The sequence below is a fragment of the Pogona vitticeps genome, chromosome 3, assembly GCF_051106095.1.
Source record: "Pogona vitticeps strain Pit_001003342236 chromosome 3, PviZW2.1, whole genome shotgun sequence".
Taxonomy (NCBI): Eukaryota; Metazoa; Chordata; class Lepidosauria; order Squamata; family Agamidae; genus Pogona; species Pogona vitticeps.
The window spans coordinates 124,739,768-124,761,691 of record NC_135785.1 but is presented as its reverse complement, the minus strand read 5'-3'; the positions used below and the strand labels follow the sequence as shown (position 1 = coordinate 124,761,691).

The 21,924-nt window shown below is 43.3% G+C and overlaps 1 long non-coding RNA gene across 1 annotated transcript; it reads left to right on the top strand.

Moving 5' to 3' along the window:
- The first annotated feature begins 17,765 nt into the window (after positions 1 to 17,765).
- LOC144588245 (uncharacterized) lies at positions 17,766 to 21,584 on the top strand. The gene is made up of 2 exons (XR_013543697.1): positions 17,766 to 17,887; positions 21,491 to 21,584. It is a non-coding gene; the product is annotated as an uncharacterized LOC144588245 (long non-coding RNA).
- The last annotated feature ends 340 nt before the right edge of the window (positions 21,585 to 21,924 follow it).

Here is a 21,924-nt window from a genome sequence, read left to right as displayed (position 1 = left end):
ATTCTACCCACTCTGCATGGCCACTCCAGGCCCTTTCAAGAGGTGCATGATTTGTTCCAACAAAATCCCACTAACTGATGGGCACGATTGGTGCCTTTTTTGCCTGGGGGAAGAACACCCAACGCATTCTTGTGCTGAGTGTAAGAGGTTAACAAAACCAGCCCTCAGACTTCACCTCCAAAGACTGAGATCTTTGGGAGAAATCTCTCAACCCATCTCCTATGGTGGCTAAACACTCACCGGACCCTCAAACAGAGTGGCAAAATCCATCTGTGCCTGCTCCTAGCTCAATGACTCCTTCCCTGCACTCCAAGGAGAAGTCGAAATCGAAGTCAGTATCAACGTTGAAGTTCTCAACTCAATCTTTAGACTCTTTTAAAAAGAAGGATAAAATTACATCAAAGAAGACAAAAAAGACCTCCAAATCACCTCGTATTGTTCCACCACAAGAGACTCCTCTGTCTCCCATTATGGAAGAATCATCCAGAGACACCCCAGGGTCCATATCCGAGAGAGAGACCCTCCTTTACCTCCGGCCCAAGTTCCAGTCTCTACTGGTAGCCTGTCGCCAAGAGTTGGCCTTTCTCCAGTTGATGTGCAATCCAGCCAAGCCTTGGCCCATTCGAGCCCTGCATCCTCAGGGTGGGCAATTCCAACTGAGCTTTTGGGCTCTGAGTAACCGCACTGCTCTCCAAGGGAACACCGAGAGAAACGGAGACACCTTTTACCCCCTCCATATCAGGTGTATTATTACTGCCCTCAGCCATCTCAATACCAATTCCGAGAACAAAGGAGAGAGAGAGATTATCAATATGATCCTTGCATGACTGAAGATCCTCAAGAACTACTGTATTATGAGGAACCCAAATGAGTCCGGTATACCCTACCATATCCATCTCGGTATTTAAAACGTTCTTTACCAACTGTTCAACATTTCCATTCCAAACAGTCTTCCAAATCTCTCTCTCAAATGTCACTACAAGTCACCACTACCTATAAAGGCCCTACTACTAGTACTGATTCAGAAATGCATCTCACATGCCTTCCTTCTACAGTCCAGCCTCTTTCAGCATTACCATCGACACTGAGACCTCGAGACTGTTCCCCGTCTTCATCTTCATCTATTGAAGACCTAGGCTCAGATACTGTACATCACAGGAATCCCTGTCAAACTTACCGACACGGACCTCTGATGTCAATGACAACCATCCACTATCTCTGACAAAAGACTTTTACCTCGTACGCCCAACTTATTACGAGAATGGCCAAGCCCCTACTACTTGACATCGAGGAACCACCACCACCTAAACCTGACTTGGTCTTTGATGACATCAATCAAGACAAAACACCTCTACTCAGTTTAACTTTTATTCTGGGCATGCTTGATTTATTCAAAGAATCTTGGGATAAGCCCCCATCATCATTGCAGATTTCCAGACACACTGAAAACCATTATAAGACACGCAGACCCGATACCGACTTTTTCACCAAGCACCCTACACTGAACTCAATAATAGTCGGCTCCAACCAATCAAGATCTCATAACAAGTCTTCCATCGCTCCCACAAACAGAGAAGGAAGAAAACTTGATATACTTCAAAGATGACTCTATTCCCTCATGTCGTTCATACTACGAGTGTCGAACTATTAAGCAGCAATGGGAGCATACCACAGACAACTGTGGGACAAAATTCTACCAATACACGTACTTACATCGGCTCCAGAATCAGTCAAAGCAGAAGCCATCAATATCTACACAGAAGCTTCTATACTCTCCAAGGAGCAAAGAATTGCATCTCGACACACTGCAGAAGCTGCATCTAAGACTTTGGCCACCTTCATCATCTTACAACGCCATGCATGGCTTCGATCTACTGGTCTTTCTGACTATGCCAAATCTAGAATTGAAGATTTGCCATTTAATGGGGCCAGACTATTTAATCAAAAAACCGATGAAGTGATGGAGAATCTTCATAAAATATGCAAAACTGCCCAGTCTTACTCTACCCAACAGACCTACTTATGTGTCCACCCTTTGAATCTATGGCTACATGCAATCTGAAATTCTTTTCATTGAAAACTTCCTTCCTGGTAGCAATAACATCTGCTCGTGGTGCTCTGCTCCACTCCACCTTTTCTCCAATTCCATCTGGATAAAGTTATATTGTACTGTGATGTTTCCTCCTTACCCAAAGTTGTATCTGAATTCCACTTTAATCAACCACTCATATTACCAACTCTCTTCCCATCATCATCAACACCTCTCAAGCGCATGCTCCATTCACTCGACATAAGATGCTCTCTCGCCTTCTACATTGACAGGACAAACCTATCAGGAAATCAAACAGACTTTTTTTATGTTTTCATGGTCCTCACAAGGGAACACCAGCTTCCCCACAATCTATTTCTAGATGGATTGTACAAACTATATCATTGGCATATGAACTATCAGCAAATCACCTCCTGAACATTTAACAGCACATACCACCACAGCGCTGTCAATGTCCACTGCATTCCAACATGGGATTGAACTCCCTCATATCTGCCATGCAGCCACATGGTCTACTCCGTTGACTTGCATCAGACATTACTGTCTAGATGTCAGAGCACGGAGTGATGCTAGTTTTGGCAAAGCTGACTTGGCATCCTTTTTACCCTGACGTACCACCATCTGGTAAGTGAGCTTGATAGTCACCCAATTTGTGTGCATTCACAGAGGCCATGAAGAAGAAAAAGAGGCTACCTACCCGTAACCATAGTTCTTCTAGTGGTCCTCTGTGAATCCACACATCCCACCCATCCTTCCCTCTGTCGGTCACATTTTATCTTAATAGTTCTCTTACCCAGCAGACACTTACCAGGAACTGAGGGGATCTAGGATTTATCTCCACAGGGGAACATCCCACTAATCATGTATCTTTAAGCTCTAGAATCTTCTGAGACATTCTATGCAGGCGCAGAACAACCCAATTGTGTGGATTCACAAAGGACCACTAGAAGAACTATGGTTACAGGTAGGTAACCTCTTTTTTTCATGCTCTGAAAATAAACTTGAAATGTTTGAAGAATAAATGTGACTTTCTTGTTCGTGGCTTCTGTGAATCCACACAATTGGGTTCAGTCTCCGCCTTTGCAGGACTTCTCGGAATATTCTAGAGCTTTTATAGAAAAGTAACATAGTTGAGAGTTGCCCCTACAGTGCATGCTCCAACCGCCTCAACCCTCAGTTCCATTTTACCGCCTTGGTGTTAGGAACTTCTCGTGCTAGAGCTGTTAATTTTCACTATTTTTCAAGGTATTTGACTCGGACTGCCTGAATACACTTTTGCCCTTACTGTTGCCCCTCATTTATTGACCTCGGATTTCCCACTGTGATTCTTGCTGTCTTACTATTTTGGAATTTTTCGTGTACTGACCTGGACTGCCTTTCATTCCCATGCTTTCTAACTGATTGGACTGTTGCCTGACTGGACTGTTGCCTGACTGGACTATTGCCTGTACAACTTGGTTTTTTTTTTTTCTTTCCCTTACGGCTTTGGTATTTGGTGATCTCGCTAACTTGTACTGTTCCTGGTTTTCTCAATCAAACCATTCACAACTGCTGCTTTCACGTTCGTGAGTCTCTGTATTTCCCCTTTATTCCTACTGCCTTATGTCACCATCAGGTCCTTTTAGCAGGTGCGTGTCGTGCTCTTGTAAACTCCCCTTGTCGGATGGTTACAACCACTGCCTTTTTTGTTTAGGGAAAGCCCAACAACCCCATTCTTGCAGACAATGCAAGAAATTTGCCACAGCCAGCCTTAAAGCCAGGCAACAAAGGCTTAAACTTTTTCTGTGGGACAAGACTCTCTCAGCATCGAAGCCCACTGAGATGGAGACGGTGTTGACACCCTCCGCTACTCCCCAACCAGAGGGTTTGAGTACCTCTCCACCTCCCATGTCGACATCAAGGCCGTTGACAAGACTTTGAAAAAATCCTCCACATCGACTACCAAAAAATCACTTATCAGTCAATGGCTCCTTCTAGCGCTCCTTCGAAGGACACTCTGAAACAAAATGTTACTGCCAACCCGCGTAGAATCCAGCAGAGTTAATATTTTCAGGTCCAGAAGGCAAAATAAATCACTCAGACACGTTCAGCTTCCTCCAGCACGACACGTGTATTTACAGCATATATACAAGTGTAGAAAACGGCCACTCCAGAAGACACAAGGTCCAGTTTTCTCAGCACCTATGCAGAGGCCCTTACAGTAGCCAAACACCAAAGGCTAGTTTCCCACCACTCAGCAGATGTAGCTTCTAAATCAATAACTTCTGCTATCACATTAAGGAGGCATGCATGGCTAAGATCTTCTGGCATTGTGCAGAATGTTAAGTCTTGCATCGAAGAACTTCCTTTTGACGCTAAGGGCTTCTTCAATGAGAAAACGAACGACTATGGAAAATCTACATAAAATAAAAAAGACAGCCAGATTTTACACTATTCACCAGCAGTGTAAGTATCAAAAATATCAGTGGCGTAAACTGTACAACCAAGAGCAGTTACCAGCAAACGTCTTCTCAGCCTTACCATGCCTTCGAACACCAGAGCCAAAGTAGATCCTCGCAAGCCTCCTCTTCTGCTACTACCTTCAGACCTCAAGCTTCTGCACAAAGATGTCAATCCTGTCATCCTGCAAAGAAGACAAAGCATTACCTTTGACTTAGACACACTACTTATGTGCGAGCCCTTCCCATCAACACGCTTGGCTCCTTTCTTCCACAAGTGGGCTCATATTACAAAAGATACATGGGTCTTAAATATCATCCAATTTGGGTATCGTCTAGAGTTCATAGAGCTTCCTCCTCTAGGACACGTCAAATCTACACCATTCGCTCCTGTTCTAGAGGATGAGATTTTGACTCTTCTCCAAAAACATGCCATTCAACAGGTACCACCACAAGACATTCTAGGTAGCTTTTACTGCCGTTACTTTGCTGTTCCAAAGAAAGACAGTGGTATTAGGCCCATTTTGGATCTAAGAACCTTAAATACTTACCTCCAACGACAATGTTTCCTTATGGTCACCCTAGAGTCTATTATCCATCTTACGTCAGGGAGACTGGTTTGTGTTAATAGACTTGCAGGACGCATATTTTCACATTTAAATTCATCAACATCACAGAAAATATCTACACTTCTTCCAAAATACCGCCTATCAATTCTGTGCCCTCCTATTTGGGCTATCTACAGCTCCTCACATATTTACAAAGTGCATGGCACCCGTATCAGCCTACCTGCGTCTGAACAACATAACAGTATTTCCATACATAGACGATTGGCTTGTAGTAGCTGCATCCAGACAAAAGGCCATTTGGGACACCGAGTTTGTCCTTCAAACCCTGGGGAACCTCGGTCTCACAGTAAACACAAAGAAGTCTCATCTGACTCCATCTCAGATCGTCAACTATATAGGAGCAAGAATGGACTCCATCAGGGCTCACATTTTTCTTCTACCAGTACACATTCAAAAGCTACGCAAGGCAATCCACAGATTTCATCCACACTCAAAAGTCTCAGCCCATCACACTCAGCATCAGATGCACTCACTTCAAGCATGGTACCTAACTCTGTTCGACCCATTGACAGACAGTCCACGCAGATGGCTTCACATCACACCACATTCATCCCACATCTTCTTGTCGGCCACCCGTTTCATCCATTACATATCTCGGTTCAGGTGATGACAGATGCCAGCCCCAAGGGTTGCGGCCTCCACAAGATACACGCTGTCTGGTCCAAGCGCGACAGACATCTCCATATCAATTAATTTCACCATGGTGGGCTTGTCAGCCATGGTTTACTGCTCTCAAGGTGATGGCTTCGGACGTTCTGAGATTACCACTCATTCCCCACCTGCTCACTCAGAACTCAGGCAGCATCCATCACCCAGACCTGTAGTCCCTGCATCTGACAGCATGGAGACTCCTCCCTTAATTCAAGAAGTCTTGGACAGGCCAAGGAAACCTTCCACCAAACTCCTTTACTCATACAAATGGAAAAACTTTCTAAAGTTTGCCCAATCCAGAGGTCTACAACCAATACCCATTTCACTCCAGACACTTCTCACCTACTTGTGCCATTTGTTTGATTTAGGGCTGTAATGGGCAGACATAACATCACATGTCTGTCACAGTTGGGCAGTGAGTCATCAGCCTATGGTGTGACGGTGGAACTTAAGAGGAGGAGCTAGTATAAAAAGGGGGTGAAGAGTGTGTGAGGGGAGATTGGAGATGAGAGTCTGAGCTGAGAGTTTAAAGTGATTGGTAGTTAGAGTGAATGAGTGAGCCTGTCAGTGGAGAAATAGTCTGTGTGAGCCAGTGTTTATTAACAGTGATTGACTAATTGATTCTTTACCAGTGATTTACTATTTTTATTTTTCTGTAATCAATAAACCAGTTTTTGTTTTCGAAGTTATACTTGTTCTTTTATGATTTTTTTTTTTAAGGATAAGTTTGCGGCAGCAGAGTTTTGAAGTAAAGTAGCAACCACTCTGTGAAGTGTGAGGGTGGCGGTTACAAGGGCTAACCCTATCTACTTTGAAAGTCTATATCTCAGCAATTGTTTCTTTTCAACCTCGTGATTCAGACTTGGCTCATTTGTTTTCCCACCCTATACTTAAATCCTTTCTGAAGGGCCTCTGCAACCTCCGCCCACCTGTCAGACATCCTTTACCATAGTGCTCCCTCTAACTTGTGTTGTGTGCTCTCACACACCACCCCTTTGAACCAATGGCCACCTCTGCCATTCATCTGCTGTCATTCAAGGCCTTGTTCCTGGTAGCTAGCACCTTAGCAAGAAGGGCAAGTGAGCTAGCGGCTCTTCGAGCAGATGCTCCTTATCTTCAATTCTTCCCAAACAAAGTAGTTGTGTATCCAGATGCTTCATTTCTGCCTAAAGTTGTATCTAGTTTCCACCCGAATCAATCTCTGACAGTGCTAACCCTGTTTCCCAAACCTTCTTCAGAAGTTGAGCACATGCTCCATTCACTGGATGTATGTCGTGCCATGATATATTACACGTCTTGGACTAAAGACTTTTATACCTCTCCTAAATTATTTCTGTGTTTCCATGGCCCACATAAAGGTTCACCTGCTTCTCTGTCAAAAGTTTCTAGATGGATTGTCTCCACTATTGCTCTGGCATATGAACTGGCTGGCAAAGTTCCTCCAGAAGGCTTGAAGGCGCATTCCACCTGAGCTATGGCAACATCCACAGCATTATTGCATGGTGTTGATGTTCCAGATATTTGCAGAGCGGTTACTTGGTATAATGCGTCCACCATTGTGATGGACTACAGACTAGACCTTTGGGCCAAAAAGGAAGCCAGTTTTGGAAGAGTGGTGCAGACATCGATTCTCGAGTAACAGCCCTCCTTCTGGTGAGTGAACTTGCTAGTCACCCAATTGTGTGCATTCACAGAGGCCATGAAGAAGAAAGAGAGGTTACTTACCTGTAACCATGGTTCTTCAAGTGGACCTCTGTGAATTCACATATCCCACCCAGCCTCCCCACTATCTGTCACTTATTTCTTGCTTAATGAGTTGTAATTTGTACAGTGGCAGATAAATGGAACTGAGGGTTGAGGCGGGTGGAGCATGCGCTGCAGGGGCAACTCCCAACTATGTTACTTTTCTATAAAAGCTCTAGAATATTCCGAGATGTCCTGCGCAAGTGCAGACTGAACCAAATTGTGTGAATTCGCAGAGGTCCACTTGAAGAACCATGGTTATAGGTAAGTAACCTCTCTATTTCCATCAGTGCTTTGCTGCTTAGCAAAACATACCTCCACATCCCTTTATAAATTACTGAAGATATGTAGAGATGGGGACGAATCTAAAAACAAACCAGGAGATTAATTCAGAATTGCTGATTTGTTGGTTCAGATCAGTTCAGATTCATCCAAACTAGAGAACTTGAACTAATCTGGACCAATGAATTTTGAGGCAATTTATGATCCTCCTGGTTCATTGCCCCCCCATAGCATGCCCTCCGCCTCCTTCCCACTGCCTCAGTTGTCTCCCTACCTTTTTCTGCCGCTGCCTCCTCTTCCTTGGCTTCCACTGCCATCCCGAGAGTCCCACTGCAGGGCAGGGGCCATCTACGCATGTCTCCCCACACACACTCTCAGCTGGTAAGTGGGGACATGCACAGAGGGCTCCAAGCTGGCTCACAGGCCAGGTGACTAAAAATAAAATTAAAAAATTAATTATTTTGCTGGCTCCTAACCTGACCAGGACCCATCTGCACATGTCCCTGCCTTTTAGCTGATAAGCAGAGACATGTGCAGATGGCCCTAGGCCGGCTGACAGGCCAGCTAAATAAAAAATAATGATGTTTCTTTTTTCGTTAGCTGATACCTGAGCCAGGTAGGGACATCTGCGTATGTTCCTGCCTATCATCTATGCATGTCCCTGCCTTTCAGATGCTAAGCAGGGATATGCACAGATGGATTCCACCAAACTCACTGGCAGGAAAAGGTAGGGAGACAACAGGGCAGTGAGAAGGGGGCAGAAGTCAGGCCAGGTTGTTGGGGATTTTTAGACAGCAACTCGACTGTCTACAAAACAAAAAAGTCCCAAATGAATCAACAACTCAATTCAGTTTGTTTGGGAAAAATAGTAACTTACAAACCATGAGCCAAGATGAACCACCATTTTGGTGGTTCATGCCCATCTCTAGTTACATATCATCAAAGAGTAATATGTTCCTGAATTGCAGCACTCTACATTATCAAGTTGAGAAGTCAATTACACAGAGTTCTCCCAGTTTATCCACATACAGCAGATGGTCCATTCCTGCCTTTTCAAAATAAGAAAAGGAGATCTAAGCAAGCTCAGCACTGCTTTCCTCTGTCCTGCAGGAGACACATTACAGAACCAAACATTTCTGGAAAGAACAATCTTGGAGAGGAAGTCATCACCGTTATGACTTCTGCAATAACACTCTCTTTTCTTTGTGGTCCATTAAATCACAAAAGAGGCATCACACTTATATTTGCTTGTATGAATAGACACCAGAGTGAGTCATTGGAGTAATTCTAGTAATGTGAGTCATTGGAGTAATTCTTGTAGTGTGAAATCATCTGGACGCAATATGAATTTCTTGTTCTGTTAACTTGAGACCATTAGAAGGTTATTCTTCTGGCATATGAAATGGAGAGAGGACACAGAAGGACTTCATTCTGTGACAGCATCAATCAGAATTTGTGTGCTGTGACACAGAATTTGTATACTATAACCTATTCCGTTGCATTTCTTGTTTTGAATAGCTTTTTCAGCCATTGTTTTGGACTTCGATTGTCTAACTCATGCTCATAAGAATCTGCAAGATCAGAATACATATCTTGTCCTAATTCAAACAGCGCAGGTAAATGAATCTCACTTGACTAGCACTGGAACACGCCTAGCAGAGTCTGACCTGTCCCTGAAGAAAGAAAGGAACCTCCAGCAGAAGTGCTGTGTTGCTGCTGGTGATATTGTTTCCTGAAACAATTTAAAGGCTGTTTTCTTCCTTAATACTGGGGAAGGGGGACTTAATCCCAAGACTTTTTTCCAAAAACGAATAGCCCTCTTGAATCATACTCTATGGAGATTTTGAGCAGTGCCTTTAAAAAGCAAAGCATACATCATAAATGTGGTCTTTAGCGTCTGGCATTCTCTAAAGCCCCTGAGACAGTTCAGCAAACCTCTGGCAGGAATCATTTCAAATTGGCTGGAATAATCACAGGTCTCAAAGGTTTTCAGTGACAAGATACACAATTAAGGTTGTGCAAAGTGGGGGGAAAGGCTGCCTGAAGTTTCTTTCATGGCACAGCTTACAGGGAGAGGAAAGCTTGTGAAATGGTCTTTTTCCCATTGCATTAATAATATCTGAATAGGAAAGGGGAACATTTGAGCTCTCCAGTACACAACATGCACTCCTTCTTCCTTGCTCCCTTGCTGATTGACAGCTGGGGTTTTGTCCCTTCTGACATGTGCTTTCTTTGCCCCTTCTCTTGCTGTTTCCAATTTTTTCCCACTTTCCTGAAGAAAAAATAAATGCAGGGTGTTTTGCTTTCAATGTGGAGATGTGGGGGTGGAACTGAAGTGCCTACATTCAAGAGCACTTAAGAAAGGGCTTCCTGTGAGTCATACCTCACCCCCTCCTCAGACATGAACTGAGTTGCCAATCATTTGGCTCCCAGCTCTTATTTTAGCCTTTCAGAAGAGATTGTCTTTCACTCCTGCCCTGGAGTTCTCTGTGTTTGCCCCAGCAAAGGAGGCAGGTAAGAGAGGCTGTCAAATGAGCATCTAGCTGGCAAATCAACTAGACGTATTAGTAGAGAAGAAAAGGTCTGAATGCTGAGGGAGGGCAACATTTGGTACTTGTTGGCGTCCATGAATCAAAAGCAGAAAGCAAGTGATACCATCTTGCTTCATTATTTGAAAGCTATTTCGAAGCCCTCTAGCTTCCAGGCCCTGTGTGAAAACGGGGAAATTCTTCATTCAGTTTGTATATACTTCTCTCCCTTCCCAAGTCAGCTAAGAGGGCTTATATGCCTTGTCCACACAGATCGGCTATGACCCCAACAGTGCTTGCAACTGGCTTCTTGCTAAGGCTGCAGCAAGGAGGCTCAGATTCTAGTCTCAGAACTAGTGCTCATCCAAAGTGTTCATTTTATTTTGATTTGGAAAATAGGGCAAGTGGATCCAAAAGGGTGGGGGGAGCCAACTATAAAACATTATTTTTGTGAGCCAAGGGGAATACTTCAGATTTCTTGGATCCTGGAGGAGGCTTACCATAATAAGTAATGGAGCAGCTTGTCTATGCATTTTTTATGTAACAAAGGACAGCAACAGATATTCAGCTCAGCAGCTCTACAGCATCTTTTTCCAGCCCTCAGATATGTTTGTTTGGATGAAACATCATTTTTTTAAAAAAGGGGGTCCCCAGATAACTGAGCCAAAAGTGTCACCTTCGTTTTGTTCCAGGCCTGAACACAGGCCCACAAAACTGTAGCAAAGTGTTACCTTTGACACAACTTTTGTTCAGACTAAAGTATATCCCATCAGTGGAAAGTCCTGAATATATGAGGGAGTGCTGATAAATATTGAGCATTTCCCAGAAAAAAATTCAGCTAGGAAGCTATAAATTGCAGTGTGTATTGGCCAATTTGTCTGTGTTCAGTGGTGCAAAAATCAACTACCTATGATTTTAACTTATCTTTCATGTTCATGTCCAAAGTGAACATGGCAGCACCTCCAGAAAAGTTCAGTGTGGAAGAGCATAGGACCATAATCAAGTTCCTGTTTCTCCAAGGGAAAGGTGCAAAGCAGATCCATGATGAAATGTCACAAACTATGGGCGACAAGTGGTCCTTCATATGCAACAGTTAAACATTGGGCTGTCAATTTTTAAACTGGCCATTTTGGTGTTGAAAGTGAGAAACCCAGTGGAAGGCCTGTTTCCGTCTCTGTGCCTTCAAATGTGAAAGCCATCCATGACATGATCATGAAGGACTGCCAAATATCAGCCAAAAGTACTGCTATATATCTGGGAATATCACATGAGAGAGTTGGTGCCATTATCCACAACGACTTGGAAACGAGAAAGCTGGCAACAAAGTGGATCCCCAAACTTTTGACAACCAAACAAAATAGGAAACGTGTGGGGTCATCGGTGGCTGTTTTGGAACATTTTGCAAGCAATGAGACAAATTTCCTGGGCAAACTGGTAACTAGTGGTGAGACATGAATCTACTGTTATGATCCTGAGACAAAAGAAAAGTCTAAGGAATGGAGGCACAGTGGTTCCCCCAGGCCAAAGAAGTTTTGAGTGCAAAGGTTGGTGTAGAAGCAAATGGCAACAGTTTTTTGGGATAAGAAAGGAGTTCTGCTGGTGGACTACCTCCAACAGGATTCAACCATCAATGCAAAATATCAGTCTGCTTTATTGACAAAGTTGAGGCAAAACATCAAGGGAAAACATCGAGGAAAGCTCTCCAAAGGTGTCATCCTGTTGCAGGACAACACCTCGTCGCACGCTGCGGGTGAAACAATGGCAAAACTGATGTCCTTAGGCTTTCAAGTGATGCCCCATCCACCCTATTCTCCCGACCTGGCTCCTTCTGTCTATTATCTGTTCCCAAAACTAAAAAAAAAAAAAAAAAAAAACACCTAAAGGGACAATGATTTGGGAGTGTTCTGGAGGCAACTAATGCTGCAAATGAGTGGTTACATTAGCAGTCGGAAGAATTTTATTTGTAGGGACTTAAGAAGCTGCAGGACAGATGTCACAAGTGCATTGACTTCCTGGGGGAATATGTAGAATAGTGTGGCAGTTACAGCTTTCTAGCTCCTTTTTTTTCTGGGAAAGGCTCAATACTTATCAGGACCCCCTCATAGTATATACACTAGGAATGGGGAGCTTCTGGCTTAGGGTCTTGATCTGGACCACAAAGTTCTTTGTGTTGGTTGTGCCCTTTTGCTATTGATCCAATATCTATATCTATATATCTATATCTACATATATATTAACTTTTTCATAACCTCTTACTGACCTTTCTGTCGTTTTAGGAACACTTCAGACTTCTTTGTAACCTCCAGAGTGCTTTGTCCATCTTTTGTATTTTTCTGGCAGCTTCAAAGTTCTTTGTCAATCTTTATTTATTTTCAGAGCTATCATGATTCTGTCCTTCTCCCCTGGGCTGCTCCTTTTCACTCACTAATCAGCCTTACTAAATGTAATGTTAATTTCAATTTCTGAAAGTGCTGTTCATCATTGCTTGTTAAATAATTCTGCTTACTTTTGAGTAGACACAAGCAGATGTGGGCAGTCTTACTTAGGGCCTGTCCAGGCAGGTCTATAGATTGCTATTTGGGTTGTTTTATGCTATAGTTTAATCACCATCATCATCATGTACCATCAAGTCAGTTCTGATTTTTGGTGACCCTTTTCAGGGTTTTCCAGGTATAAAATACTCAGAAGTGGTTTTCCCTTCCTTTTTCCGGGGGAAGTCCTGGGATTGTGCAGCTTGCCCAAACCACTCAGTCTGGTTCTACTTGCAGAAGCACAGTGGGGAATCAAATTCCCAACTTCTAGATACCTAAACCAGTGAGCCATTTTTGGTTCAGATCCAGTTTTGGCCTCTGCACATGTTTTTACTCAGTGTGCAACCTTGGAGCTGTCCTATTCTTTTCTGGCACAGAACTAGGACATCAGTTTTTTGTTTGTTTGTTTTTTGCATGATTCAGTGCACTTCTAATTATCCTGTTGTGTAGCCTATGCAGATGGCTAGTTCTGGCCCAAAGGGAGCTGTGTGTGGTAGTATCTGAGTTGACAATCTTGTGTCTTATTAGATGGGTAGCAATTTTTAGTTCCTAATTTCAGTTCCTAAAGAATGCTGCCGCTGTCAGAAAGAGAAGACAACAACATGACAGACAGGGAGGATGGGTGGGGGTGTGGATTCACAGAGGACCACTAGAAGAACCATGGTTACAGGTAAATAACCCTTCTTTCTTCTTTGTGGTCTCTATGAATGCACACGAATGGGTGACTAGGAAGCTCACTTACCATTTGGTGGGGCATCATGTTGGACGTAAAGCAAGAACAGCCCTGCCAAAGCCAGCTTCATTCTTGGCTCTGATATCCAGTCGATAATGCATGATAAATGTTGAGGAAGTAGACCAAATGGCAGCTCGACAGATATTGGTGATATCAATACCGTGAAGAAGAGTGGTAGACATAGAAACGGCCCTGGTGGAATGGGCTTTGAAGATGTCCAGTGGGGGCTTACCCGCCAGGTCGTACCCCAGAGCAATAGTCTGGACCATCTACCTCAATATGGTCTGCAATGAGGATGGAGAACCCTTGCTAGGACCATGATAGCAAATGAAAAGATGTAAGGATTTTCAGAAATCCTTTGTCCTGAAAACATAAAAGGCTAGGGAACATCTGACATCAAGTGTATGTAGCATGCACTCTCGATCCAATGATGGGAAAGGGAATAGAGATGGAAGGATGAGAGGTTGGTTGAGGTGAAAGTCTGAAACAACTTTAGGCAGGAATAAAACATTAGGATAGAGAGTGACCTTATCAGGATGAAACTGAAAGTAAGGGGCATCATTTCTGAGAGCTGCCAGCTCGCTAGCTCACCTAGCAGACGTGATAGCTAATAAAAATAGTGTCTTGAGGGACAGAAGTTTCAGGTTAGTCATGGCAAGTGGTTCGAAAGGAGGGCAAGCGAGAACATGAAGGACAGTCTGGAGTGACCATTGTGGAAGTGGTGGTCTTTTCTGCAGGCCCCTAAGAAATCTTTTTAAGATTGGGTGAGAAAAGAGGTGCAAAGCATCTAACCCAGGTGCCTGGTGAGCTACAATGGCAGAAATATATACTTTCAGGGTGGAATGAGAGTCCCTGGTGGAACAAATGTAGAAGGAAAGTGAGAACAGTATCCAGGGAAACTGGTACTGTAGATAGTCCCTTGGAAGTGCCCCCTTGTTTGTTGATGTAATAGAAGGCAGTCATATTGTCCATGGCAAGCTTTACAGCTTGACCCACTATGAGAGATTGGAAGGCATGGAACGCCTTGATGTTGGCGAGCAATTCTAGATGGTTGACATCTGTTCCTTCCTTGACCACAGAGCATGGATTTTGTGACTGTAGCAGTGGGCACACCAGCCTGTGAGACTGGCATCCATAGTGACCTGGCTGGTGAGCTTAAGAGGAGAGAAGTGGTGACCGACCATGAGATGTGGGGTGAAGGTCTACCAGGTAAGTTGGTTTCCCAGTTATAGAGTCACCAAAAGTGGTTGGTAATTCAGTCATTGGTTGAGGCCATGAAGCCAAAAAGGTGCTGGGTCTGATGAGCCAAGACTGAAACGAAAGGTCGAAAAGGGTGTATTGTGGATTTCAGTTTGATTATTCTCTCTCAGGGGAGGAAAGCCCTGGCTGTAGTTGAGTCAAAATAGGCTTCAACATAGTCTATAGTTTGGGAGGATTCGAAACGGGATTTGTCAAAATTGACTTTGAGTCCGAGATCCGCCAAAGTGTGAAGAGTAAAATGAGTATCTCTTTGAGTCTTGAGGTAAGAATCTGCAACGATTAGCCAATTGTTTATATAAGGAAATATTGTTATGCTGTGTAGACGAAGGTGCACAGCTACTGGGGCGAGGCATTTTGTGAAAGTCCTTGGAGCAGTGGAAAGGCCAAAAGGGAGGGAGCAGAACTGGTAAGTAGAATTCATGAAAAGGAAGTGGAGATACCTGTGATGGCATGAATGAATACAGATGTGGAAATATGTATCTTGGAGAGTTGCCGGGGGAGAGGAGGGAAATGACGGTTTTGAGAGTGACCATCCAGAAGCACCTGGGTTGAATGTAGGTGTTGAGATGTCTCAGATCCATCTCGTCTGGGGACAGTGAAGTACCGGGAATAGAAGACAGTTTGGAAATCATGTACGAGAACTCTTTGGATGGCCTGTTTCTAAAGAAGGAGTGATACCTCTTCTCAGAGAGCAGGTGAGTCTGGTGTATGCCTGTAGGTGGAAATGCTGCGAATTTCAGGAGGTATGCATAGTGAATGATTGTACCCAGTGGTTGTTGGTGATGAGGGACCATTTTTGAAAGAAAGGGGCCAGGCATGGATGAAAAAGTGTATCGTGGGGGATCTCGGGCTGGAGGGAGTCAAAGATACTGTTTGCCCTTCTTTGCAGGGCAGTGGAATGTCTGTCAGTGCTGATTCGGGGCTTGGGACCAGAAAGTGGAAGGTGCAGAGGAAGACGGTCCAGGAAAAGACCTGTCAGTAGCAGGAGGTTTATACTGACCATATGGCTGTTGAAAATTGTGCAATTGTATCTATATGGTTGTTGTATGGAATAAGATTTAGCTGTTTTCCTGATCTTATGCAAGTTGTCCATAACCTCATTGGTTTTGTTGTTGAAAAGACCCACTCCATTGAAGGGGAGGTCATCTATGTGAGATCTGGCATCATCAGTAATGCCAGCTGAGCAAAGCCAGGCATGTTGGTGAAGTGCAACAGCCATTGCCATAGACTTTGAAGCAGTATCAGTGGTGTGGCATGCCACTATGTGCTGTTGCTTCTTAAGGGTGGAAGCCTCAAGATGGACATTGAGTGCTCCAGTCCTGGCATCTTCTGCAGAGGCTTGTGAAATGGGAAGCAACTTGTTCTGAACTTGTCTATGGTAAACCCCCATGGCTGCTTGGTAATTCACGGCTCTCATGACAAAAGACGCTAAACAGTAAAGATGGTGTCCAAGGATATCTAGCTTCCTGCCCTCTCTGTTAGTAGTGGCTACTGATGACCAGTTTTGAGCCTGAGAAGGGATTGACTCAAAAATGATCGAGTTAGGTGGTGGATGATTAGCTAGAAATGAAGTGTTGGAATCATGGTTCTTGTAGAGGTTCTCTACTCATCTCAAGATCTGAACGGAAGAAGGTGGTTTGTCCCACGATCCTTTTTATAAGACTCTTTTATAAGAATGGCTAGGATGAAAACTAGGCTGAGAGGTAGAGATTTGTCCTGGTTAATGTCATCGAAGATGAGGTCTTGCTTCAGTAGCAGTGGCTGCTTGACTTCAAGCTGAGGGACCTAACCATATGGAGAACCAGTTGTGAAATCCTCGGATGGTGAAGGCGAGTGATTGTCCACTACATCAGAATCAGGGGTGGGCAGATTCGATGGAGATTCTTGGAAAGCCTCAGACAGTGGATCAAAAATATTGGAGACTGCAGTATCAGAGGATCCTCTTGTGTATGAACCCGGTAAAGAAGGTGACCAACAACGAGACTTCGATGTGGAGGCTCAAGCTGTGGTGGTGGAGTGATGGGTAGACAAGCCAGGGTCAGTATCTGCTGGGGGTGGTGGAGGTCCTCTATAGGTGATAGTAACATGGAGGGTTGAAGACCTCACTTGAGAAAGTGCCATACTTAGTTGAGAGACTGAGGTAGAAGTCGGTATGGTAGATGTACAGGAGCATTTCGGTAATTGTTGCTTGGATGGTTGACATGAGTGACATTTTAAGCATGACTTAGTTGGCATCGATACTATCGGTGCAGGCTGGGTTCTTGGAGGGTGATTATGATGTCGACAGAGGCGGTGATGGTGATGGTGACAGGGAGGATTTGGAAGGGTAGGTATACACATAGCGTACCTTCTTTGGTTCTTCATAGTAGTACACCCTCAGTATGGGTCGATGTCATCTTCTCAGTGTCGACATCGATCATACTCTCCATAGTAAGACTCTCGATAGCTCGGAAGTGGTTGGTGTTGAGAGGCTTATGTATGTAATAGATCTCTCAATTCAGAAGCTCTCAGTATGAAATTGAGATATGTCACTTTGCCAAACACTTGCAAGGAGGTGACTGTCACAAGGAGGAGTCAGAATTGGAGAGTTGAATAACTGTTGCCTGCCCTGTAGATGCAGGGTTTGAATGGGCCAAGGCCGGGCTGAAAAGAACATCAGCCATTGAAGGGACAAGACTGGGTGAGAGGTTTGGTAGGGAGGTAGGAGCCTGGCCCAGAGGTAGTGGGAGAGGACCATCCCCTTCTGACAAGGAATCAGGTACCTCCTTAGAAGATTTCTCCAAGATCGGAGATGGAAGATTTAATTGATGAGAAGGAGGCTCCAGCGGGTGAGTAGACTTGCATGGGCATTTAGTCTTCTTCTGCTTAACGTGATCCTTCTTCCCCTTAGGAGAGGATTCTCGAGCCCATGTCGAAGACGGTTTTGAGCCCGATGCCAATGTCAACTTCGAGGAGGATTTGGAAGCCAACGTCTGCTTCAGTGATGGTGTGGTCAGGGTTGACACCAGGTCTACCAGTTCCGATCTTGGAACAGGTGTCGAGGTAGGTTCCATAGCTGTAGAAGTAGGTGGTTTGAGGGACATCTCCCACAGGAATAACTGAAGATGCTGGAGGCAAAGTTTAAGGGCTGGTTTGGTCAGCCTCTTGCACTACGGGCAGGAGTGGGTTTGGTGTTGCTCTCCCAAACAAAAAAGGCAGCGATCATGGCCGTCTGACAAAGGGATCTTGTTGGCACACAACACACACGGTTTAAATGGGCCTGGAGGGGCCATAAAAAGGGCAGGAATGGGGGGGAATGAAAACAGCAAAAAAGAAAATGGAGAACTCATGGGGAAACTTGAAGAGATGAAAAGTATTAAGGATGCCTAAAAGGCACAATTGTAAAGACTGGAGATTGCAATCTGAAAGAAAAGTTGCTCTAGTTGTTGAGAAGGAATCTGGCCTCAGCAGTGGCTAAAAGGAACTGAGGGACCTCTAGGCAGGTGGAGCCTGCGCTCCACGGGGGAATATCCTACTAATCTCATGTTTTTAAGCTCTAGAAAGTTCCGAGGAGTCCTGCGCGGGCACAGATTAAACCATTCATGTGCATTCATAGAGACCATGAAGAAAAAAAATTAGATACATTGGCAGTATTATGTGTACCATGCTAGGTAGATGCATTGTTGTTTTGCTTTACTTACTTTATTTAGCAAAAAAGACAAGTCACAATGGCCTGCTGAATGATAGCTGTAGGAAAAGGGGGGATTCCTCCCAATTCATTAACAGATGACACCATCCCCCCCGCAATTAATTTTGGCTTAGTGGTGGCTTGGGGAGGGGAAATACATGCAAAATAAATAAAAGCAACCACTGCTGGATTGGAGACTGCCATTCCTTGACTACACAGAGAGACAGGGAAAAGGGGGTTTACTTCCCTTCAGTCTTCCCAACTTTAACCTCAATGTTTTTTTTCTTTGCACCAGTACTGCTGCATCAAGCTTCCCATGTTACCACCGTTCTCCACTGCTGCCTCCACAAATGGCAATAAACTAAATAAATCTTTCTTGTGAATAGACTGGTGATCCAAAGACCTACCTAGACCCTGCTCATGGAGAATAAACATCTCCAGTGTGAATGGAAGGATTGTTCAAGTCAGGGATCAAATAGATTTCACTGAAGATATGGACATTTTAAGCATGAGCCAGACAGCTCCAAATTCCCCTGTCTGAACAAGCCCTTATACTTATTTGATGAAGCAAGTGTCCCTTTGTGGTGGGTGCATGCTGGGAAAAGATGTTGGTCCCATCTAGTTTGCTTTTCACATTACTCACCACAAGAATGAATCCCCTACAAGATATTTTCCATACTGGAATTAGGCCCTCAGGATAAAAATATATATTTAATGTACTTAATATAATGACAGTTTCCCCATTTAAAAAATGGCTGTATTTGTTCCCATTGTTCACAACAAAAATGGCTCTTAAGAAGAAGTAATCACAGAAAACAAAGCACATACTGAGGGAACAGTACTGATTAACTAACGGCAATTCAGGAATGTCACAACCACAACAATAGAACAGGAAGCAACTCATAAGCTGCATTAAAAGAAATGAAACATATTATTTATTAAAGTCATCTTCTTGTTGAAAAAGCCTCAGGAGTGTTTTGCCAATTCAGCCTAGACCAAGAATGTTGCAACTGAGTTGTAAAACAAAATAAAAGCCATAATTAAGCTTTGGAAGGAAGGAAGGAAGGAAGGAAATCACTGGAATACCCCAGGTTGGCAATATTAATTGATTTATATACCCAGAATTTATATATCCAGAATTCAAGCTTTTTTAAAAAGAAAGTCTAATCAGATTTCTTTTGAGAAAGCGTCCCAACTCAACAACACATGGCTTGCAATCCTCTTGCCTATTGTAGTAAGTCACAACTAGAGTAAGCCTTTTAAAACCAATGGAACATACATGGGAGTTATCTCACTAAATCCCCACTGATTCAGCAAGTCTACCCTCATTGTGGCTTATAACACTAAGCAACAAGATTTCCATCTGTGAATGCTGAAATGGGCGAATTCTTTACAAATGGACCTTTTTACAAGGCATTTGCCCATCTTGAGGTGATCAGTAGCAGATGGGTGTGTGGAAATAGTTGTATCCAATGAATATAGTATGGGAGTAAATGGAATAAGACCAAATTGGGTGGAAATGAGATGTGGAAATGCTATGGGGGCCATATATGAATACATGAATATAAATATGCATAGATAAAATTAAGGCTGCAAATACAGCATCTTTTTCTCAATGTTCTTTTGTACTTGAATATTCTATTTGTGAATAACTGGGGATGTTTGGTTTGGAGAACATGGTCTTGCTGTTTGTTTTTTGCACTTGGATTCTCAGAAGCTGCTCCTTCTCTTATTATCATAGGTGGCTTGTGATGAGAGCAAGCCTGCTCTCATCACAAGCCACCTATGATAATAAGAGAAGGGGGGGTAGGTCCCCACAAGTGGTCCATAAGCCACTGTTATTTGTTGCTGTAGATTCAAGGTAGGGGCAGTTGTGGCCCATAAGCTATTCCCTAGCTAGTCTGTGTGTGCAGCGACGGAGGACTTGACACCAGGGACAAAAAAGGTGAAACACAGACAAAAACTAAAGCAAAGAAAAATATCAGAGAATAAACTCTTATTCCTTGTTTTCTGAAATAAGTGGAGATTTATGTGAGCTGTAAAATTTATGGTATAGAGTAGTGTGATACCATGTGGACCATTATAGCTCCATCCTATGAAATCCTGGGTTTTGGAGGCAAGGTCCTTAGACAAAGAGTATATTCTGGAGCAGCTATCGCTTTTACGTTATCTTCAAGGGCAATCCCACATAAAGTAATCAATTCAGAAGTGAGTTTGGAGTTTTATTTTTTATTTTTTAAAGGGAGCTCATTCTGTTTTGGGATAGCTGGATTATCATTATTCCTGCTCCATTTCCAGAAGCAATTTATTTTGTTGTGCACTGCTAACAGGGTGCATTGTCATTACCAGCAGATCAGAAAAATACAGAAAATCCTGGTGGACAATTCTGATATTGTGCTCTGAAAATATTTACGGAAAAAACAAAACAAAATAATGCTTCATTGGCCATTAAAGAGAGATAAAATGATGGGATTAAACTTGAATAAATAAGATGAATTAAAATGCCATTTAAAAATAACTTTTGAAAGTAGCTAGAAAATGTTACCATTTATAACTAAAAATAACTTTGCAATTATTCATTACATTACTTCTAAAATTTGACAAGATTGCGCACTTCTTACACAAAAAGTACCCAATTACAGACAACTATTTTACTAGTTCTGAGCTCTGAAGATAATTGTGGCCAGACTACCTCTGTTCAAAAGACCTGCACTTGGCCTCAACTGGGCCTCCGCTGAAGTGAATCTGAGTATTCCCAGATTGCACACAAGAGGTTTCAGGGACAACGCTTTCCAGGATCAGCTGAAAACCAATTAATCACCTTCCAACAGCATCTCTATCTTGTCAAGATTGGGTTTCTCACTTCCTGTGGAATTGTGTTTATGGACACTACTTACCTGATAATACTATGTAGTGCATGTATTTGCAAATGCATCAGAACAAGTAGCAGATGTCAAATGGCTGTTTGTGATTCACAGGTCTCTACTGAAAGGCTTTAAAAGCTCTACAGAATATTGGTACCAATGAATTATGGTCTTCCTATCATTTCCCACTGGTAAGTGGTATGGTTGCTGGGCCATGTTGTTGCAGAAACACAACCCTGCATGCTTCTCCTTTAATATTTGCTGTCTGTGAGGTGCAAGCTCTGTATATCCCATTAAACTTCCAATTTTTTTCTGTGCCGATTGTGTGCCAAATCCTTCCTGTTCCTTCCTTTGTTAACTGTCTTTCCTCTCTCTTCCATTTTCTGCTCTATGAAGATAGACATATGGAGATGTAGCTCCACACTCTAGGTATAAAAGAACAAAATCATGCAAGTGAAGTTTTTTGTTTCCTTCAACCAAGAAGCAGCCAGACTGGTCTTTTTTTTTCTTTTTCAAGAAAGTAAAAAGCTGTGCCTAAATAGCTCAGA